A 6,000-nucleotide genomic window follows, 5' to 3' on the forward strand; every position below is an offset into this window, starting at 1 on the left:
TCATGCAATCTTTTGTGCTATAACGTGTATTGAAACCATTAACAACGGCTCCGAGTTCGGATCCCGTGAACTACTCGAGGGATTTTTATTTTTATGGGCTTTTTTCACAACCGGGCTGAGTTCGTCGATCCCAGCGAGGCTGCTTCACTTTTCTTCCAACAAACATCAAACCGAAAGAGGTTTATAGTAACAAACACAATATACTGATAGCACACATCGCACTAACTAAGATCAAGGACGCATTTACTCATTTTAGTTTCTTTATGATTTTAACAAGTTACCTTATTTTGAGGATAAGATCCGTATCTTGTCTACCCTCCTTTTATTTATTTATTTATTAGACTACAATGCTAGAACAGGAATATCTTCCATAGAACAAAAGCTTCTGCCAGGCAAGGAGAGGAGTGACTAGAATGCTGACCATACACACATTTTTTTTATTTTCTAATGCGTTACCTGAAAATGCTATTTATTATTATTATTTATTCTTTAAATCTCCTTCTTTAAAATGTGTTATATTTTCAATTGAAGTTTTCACTAATGTGATTAATACATTCTTAGAAAAACCTAACTATAACTTGTTAAGGAATCTTATTTGCTTAATGAGTAATTATTATACATATTTTAGACGCAATAAAGATTTGCATTGTATTATCAAATCCCATCAACATTCAGCTTGCTCAACCCATTCAAGACCTTGTACACCTCAATCAAATCACATATTTATTGTAATCTGATATGATGAATCAGTATTAAGATAAATAATAACATCCATAAGAAGTGCCCGGATAGCTCAGTCGGTAGAGCATTAGGCTTTTAACCTAAGGGTCCAGGGTTCAAGTCCCTGTTCGGGCGAAGCAAATTTTTTTATTATATTTAATAATAATTATTATAAAAATATAAATCGACAATGTGTATTTGTATATAAATATTTATATTGATTTCTTTTTTTTATATTAATTAAATTATCAGTTGCAAATTAATTAAGGAATCTATAAAAAAAATGTAAAAAAGTAATGGGGACCTGCTTCATAAAAAGTTTTGAAACTAAGCAGTTCATATTGAGGAAGACTAGAAATGTCTTAATGGTAATTTGTTGAGAGGATAGAGGTTGAGATGGCATAAAAATTGCTGATGGACTTGGAGTAGATTTCATTCCTTCCAATGGACAGCTATGGTGGTAATATGGATGACTCAGAGAAACTACCATTGCTTGTGATAAGAAAACCACGCTGCTTCAAGAATCAACACACTTCCATGTAAATACAAGAATAATAAAACAGCATGGTTGGGATGACCTGCTCTCTTTTTGATGAATATTTAAGAGTTCTAGATTCAAAGATGGCAGGAGAGAATAGAAAAATTCTTTTTTTTGTAGATAACTGCCTTGCTCATCCGAAAAACGTTGACCATCCAGCGTACGATCTTACCAATAACTCCACCATCTTCCAATTTATATGACAGCCTTCCATGAGGGATGGTACCAAAATCTTTACTAAAGTCTAGATGTATAATGTCAAAGTTATTAGCTGCATACAGCTGCTTACTAACTTCATCATAGTAATTTACCAGACTGAAATTAGGCATGACCACCCCTTAATGAACTGCTGGATCCATTCAAGGTACTGTTCTTGTAGATATGGTCCTGAATTGCATCCTTAACCATAGATTCCATGATCTTCCGTACTATAGAAATTAAACTGACTGGCTTATAGTTACTTACCATCCTCTTTGGCACAACCTTTGTGGATTGGAGAAACATTAGCACTTCACTTATTCACTATATTGTCAAAAGAACTGGGACACAGCATAAAAGACAACTCTTTAATCAATTTAAAACAAGTTGGAGTTATTGGTAAGATCCTACGCTGGAGCATCAATCTTCAGATTGAACTCGAGTGACAACTGGTACATCTGAAGGTGTATTACTAATATTATTGTTATAGTTCACTATATAAAATTAATATTGGTGTTTTAAAGTTTAAACTACGACTCAGTTTCACACTAATAAATCAAAATTCTCAATTATTTCCTCCAAATCAAATCTTCCTTTTCATTATTAATGTTTCAAAATGGTTAACTTTATTTTAATTTATTTTTTAAACAACATAAGAGAAAATAAACTTTTTCAGTATACAAATACACAATAGATTCGAGCAGACGAAAAGCAGTCCAGGCAAACGAAAAAACTAGTTTATCATTGTTATCTTAAAAAAAAAGATAATAATTTTAATTGTCTAATCCTCAACAATATAGGATATAAAAATTATCTTCTGCCATTTATTATATTTGTAAAAAATCAATAAAATCATCACGAAACAAATATACCTGGGGGAAAAATGTAAATAAACAAAATAGGCGCAAAAAAAATAGGATTTTTTCCCTCAATTTGCTTTTCTTACTCTCATAATTCCCACTAATTCTTATCTGATAAATAATTCCTTCCGGTGTTATCAAATATCCAAGCTTTTTTTTTTTCTTTTCTTTCTTTTTTGTGTTAGTACTCGCAGATTAAGTAAGATTACAGAGGTATTTAGCTCGCAATCGGGAGACGCTTCGCTTATTCTCTTTTTTTTTTATAGCGCGCGTTTGTTAATACAAGTCATGCTTTATCTCATCTCGCCCGTTTTACTGGATATACTCCACGAAAAGCTTTAAAGCGATCGAATTTGCTGGGTCGTTCTTTAGTTAAAAGGGCTCCTTGCACACAGCTGCGTCTGAAAGTGCTTTACAATAAAATCATCTGGCCGTATCCAAACAGTTGGACCTCTCCGACGCAGAGCCATTTTGAAGGCCGAAAAGCGCCCCTCCACGCAACCAGAGCCCTTTGTTGTTGACTACAGCCCGTAGAGCACGCGGGTAGCATGCACGTGCATACCTAGCGAGGCAACTTCACACGCCGAACATTCATCCCCCATCACCCCCCCTCGAAATCCCATCCCTTAACAACAATACCACTCTCTTAAGTTGTTAATGGTAGAGAAGGGCGATAAGAAGTTGAACAGTATTTTCGATTTTCTTCAGCCTATTAAGAAATAAAGTGTCTGCGTCTTCATTAAATTGTTCATTTCAAGTTCATCTGAAGGGTGGGGGGGACGCAAAACTACAACGCCACAGTTAATTGTTTTTTTACTCACCAGATGGCAGGAGTTTTAGCTTTTTACGTTTTGTTGTTTTTTTTTAAATTAATACAACTATATTAGGGAGAATTTATTGATTCAGATGAAGCTGATACGCGTCTGCATACCTTATTACGCATGCGCGTTTTATATTAACACCTAAAGCTAGTTTTACCGGGGCACAAAATTACTGAACTTAATTGTGTTATTATTAAGGATTTTTTTAATTTTTTTTTATTCAAGTTAAGCTTAGCATCTATTAATAATGTTTAGACTGCCCCCTGTTGGACTATACGCGAACCTGGACGAAATAGTCATCTGACAAGTTAGTGGGGTAAGTTAAAAACTATTGTAAGGGCAAGAGCTATCTATAATCATGTCACTGGCGAAACGGCAAGCGGCAGTAGTCGGGCTCGGGAAGACTATATATCACATGACCATAACCCCGGGCGGAGATTCCAGTGCCCTGTTCTTTTTCTTCGACTCGAGAATCTCATTAGGCTTAGCTGTTCGCTTCTGCACACACCCACTGCTATGTGCACGGCAGGTGTGGTTGAAACCTGGGGGACAAACTAGTAGGGCATATTGGAAATATTCGTACGCGCATGCGTGCACGAAAGATACAGCATAAGATATGTACAGACGCGTTTGGAGGAGCTCTCCCCCCCCACCACCTTCTCATTCCGGTACCTTCGTGGAGAAAGAAACATAAATCGTTTGGAAAAGGAAACGTATAGGTGGCGCTTGTGTAATTAGTTGGATTCTAGAGATACTGAAACATCCACTGGAGAGAACAGAACCCTGGGAATTTATTCCTCAAGTTCGCAATGTTTGTCACAAGAATTTCACCTTTTGGATGACGCTATTTTCTTACGAATACCACTTTAATTTCCAGATGTCCAGTTACTAAACTTTCGCATAAACATAAGCTAACTCCTTCCCCCATCCCCCTAACTTCTGAAGCAGCGTTTCTTCCTGACCATTTGTACTGAATTGTATGAATAATAACCATTTCAAATTGCTTGGTAATGATGACCCCCAAAGCGACACCTAGAAAGCAATGCCTATAATTTATTGTAAAAAAAAAAAAAAAAAGTCTATTTATACCGCCTACATATAACCGACAGGTCAAAGGTCGGTGTAAGATTGACGCCACCCTAGGAGCATTCAACTGAATTTTACTGTTTTGATTGTGATAAATGAGTTACTGAAATCAACACAAGGTGGCGCCTGGTATAACTGTCGAGAAGAAAACTGGGTCATAAAATAAAAGGATTTCGAATTTTAGTGCACTATCACTTAATATGTGTACTGTATATAATCTAAGATGTTTTTTTTTAGATTTTTTAAATTATTTTAAAAAATATTTCAATAATTGAAATTAAAATTACGGTTTCAGTGAAATTTATAAGAATTTTTTAATAAATACTCAAAGCAAATTGATTTAACAGCAATATGGCCAGATGTGAGCTACCGTGGTGTGCACGTGATACACAAATAGCGACGTATTAACGAAATGTCGGACAACGGGACGACGTAAAACGAGGATTTCATTTAATTGAAATATAATTGTACAATTCCTCTTTTTTCTATAGGTATCCCACTAAAAACAACCCGAGAACGCCTCTTCGATGTCAAAAATTGTTTGTACTTCAATTTCCAGCATATTGTTAAAAATCTATTGTCCCAGTCCTGAGACAATAACCAAAAGCTTGTCACTCAGATTGAAGCATCGGGTGTAGTATTTGTGAGAGCCTACCTAATTGTAAATAAAAACGCGTATTTGCATAATGATGGTTCTACCTCGATGATTCGGATAACAAGGTTGGTAGCCATCTCATTAGAGCTAACTGATAGTCAGTGATAGTTATTTACCTTGTTAATTGTCCTTCAGTATTCCTACTGAAACCACACACTTGTTCCATCGTGCTCTCACTGATCAAAACACGATTTTGGAAGTCTTCTTTTGAGCGGTCCTCGGTTCTGACGGGTTTTCTTGAAGCGACGCAAATCGTAATCCTTTCGTGTGCTGTTTTAATTTGGGAATAGCCAAAAGTCTCATGGTGCCAAATCCGAAGAATAAGGTGCATGCGGTACGACGGGAATACGACTGGAGAGTGACAACAAATTAAAACTTTGTATACACATACTCAAAAGATGTCGTTGTAAGCCTGCTCAAAATCTCTTATTTCATATAATACGCATCCCGGCATGCAAATTCCGAGTATCCAATAGAAATAGATCTACCACCTTAGAGAGCTGCACATTATGCAAATTATTCATGCCTATAAAAACATGGATTGCGACCACATCACTTCATTCCTCTTTTTTGGCTTGCTCAGTGAGACAGCCACATCTCCAGTACTCAGGATGGCAATTCCGGCGTTTACATGATTCTTTGAGATGACGGGCCGTTGGACAACTTGAAGTCAGGCAGTCGCAGGCGGGACGTTGGCTTAAGGTGGCACGCAATATCGTCTCGGCACTATGGAAGCAGTTTCAGGAGACACGGACCATTACAAAAACAGCTGGCCAAGGTCGCCCGTTGACTACGTCAACCAGAACAGACCGCTATTTGGCTCTAACAGCAAGAAGGAAGACTACGTTGTCCTGTCATCAACTGTCTCTTGAGGATGCTGTGGTCATAGGTGAATATATTTCCAACCGGACTATGTTTTGGAAGGATCGATTCAGGTAGACGCTGCGCAAGGAAATCGGTGGTTCGTATCCCATTAACCCCAAACCACCGCAGAGCTAGTCGAAATTGGTGCCATGGACATATGATTTTGAGCCCTGACAAATGAAATACAGTTCTGTTCTCTGATGAGTTCCTTTTTTAGCCTACAACCAGGTTGTAGACGTCATTTCATCTTCAGACAAC

At 37.1% G+C, this 6,000-nt stretch overlaps 1 non-coding gene across 1 annotated transcript; it reads left to right on the forward strand.

The window, feature by feature from the left end:
- The first annotated feature begins 782 nt into the window (after nt 1–782).
- On the forward strand, nt 783–855 carry TRNAK-UUU (transfer RNA lysine (anticodon UUU)). The gene has a single exon. It is a non-coding gene; the product is annotated as a tRNA-Lys (tRNA).
- Nucleotides 856–6,000: the final 5,145 nt, after the last annotated feature.

The sequence above is a fragment of the Mastigoproctus giganteus genome, chromosome 6 (assembly GCF_048544385.1).
Source record: "Mastigoproctus giganteus isolate SK-2022 chromosome 6, ASM4854438v1, whole genome shotgun sequence".
Lineage (NCBI taxonomy): Eukaryota > Metazoa > Arthropoda > Arachnida > Uropygi > Thelyphonidae > Mastigoproctus > Mastigoproctus giganteus.